This window comes from Ciconia boyciana, chromosome 1, assembly GCF_034638445.1.
Source record: "Ciconia boyciana chromosome 1, ASM3463844v1, whole genome shotgun sequence".
Classification (NCBI taxonomy): domain Eukaryota; kingdom Metazoa; phylum Chordata; class Aves; order Ciconiiformes; family Ciconiidae; genus Ciconia; species Ciconia boyciana.
This window is the reverse complement of record NC_132934.1, coordinates 68355972-68357256: the sequence shown is the minus strand read 5'-3', so window position 1 is coordinate 68357256 and position 1285 is coordinate 68355972.

Below are 1285 nucleotides of genomic sequence, written 5' to 3'. Positions count from 1 at the left end.
GTATTTTGACAGAAGAACTCATGAATACTCATATTCTATGACACTGATATGTTTATAGGCCCCTGTCAGTTACCTCTTCCACAGGACAATGGATCCTAGTTCATTTAGCCTTTCCTCACATGGAAGATGTTCCACACTTTTGAGCATCCTTTTAGCTCTCTTCCATGCCTTTTTCTGACTTTGCAATAGCTTTTGTAAGGGGAAGGGAGAACTGCATTTAGTTTTCAAGATATGAGTGCAATATTGTTTTAGACACCGGTATAATAACGTAGCCTGTTCTCGCTTTCTTTTGGAATTGTGTTGGTGTGCTGGTTATATACTTCTTAGGCCTAAAATCAATGGAAATATTCATTACATTTTTAGTCAGACTCATCCAATTAATATTTAGGACTTTGGAGTCCTGACTTAGTGGGATTTCAGTTGTTCATGGGCTGGCTATAGTCACTAGCGAGCATCATCTGAATATACCTGGCAATTACAATATCCCATGTGTCATGGTGTACAAGAAGGTGCTGAGCAGATCAGCGATTTCCTTGCCAGGCATTGCACGTGCACAGCTGTGATCACAGCCGTGTCGCTGCCAGGACAGGGGATTAGGGCACGGATTGCAACGTGGGGCATGACCACAGCAGAAGTGCCATTGCAAAGCTACGCTGTCACAGCCATGCATGGCTGGCTGGGCCACACGATCTCTCAGATGGCTCCGTGGCTGGTGCACTCAGCTTTGGGCCCCAGACCTGGGGGATGTGGCACCTCCATCATGCCCTTCTCCACCGTCACTCAGACACGCTAGATGTATTTCTCTGCGTGGACTGCTCTGTGGCGGGTCACCCACAAGCTGTGACTTCCCTGCATGCATACTGGCCCTGGAGGTTTTCTTGCAGAGGAGGTGTTGGGATGAAGAGGAGATAAGATGAGAGTTGAGGGGTTTGCTATGTGCTTGTAACAACCCGGTCTGAGCCTGCTGTTAGCGGTCTGCGTGACCATGGCTCCTCAGAAGGGCGGCTGTGGAGCAAGGCAAAATTATCCTCCTTTTTCTCTCTGGGGAAAGCAGGGAGGCATGGATAGGCTGCCCTGATGTGTACCAGTCTATCCAGTGAGTCCACCTCAGACCCAGCAAGGCCCTCCCCTAAGCCCACTACACTAACACACTACCTGCTTTCTCTACTTTCTCATCAGGAGCTTTGCCCAGTGCTTCCCATTTCATCCGTGCTCGGCCAGGGTGGAGGCTGCCCTTCCTGCTCCTCCAGCGCCTGAGCAAGAGTAGCCGTAATTCTGAGTTACG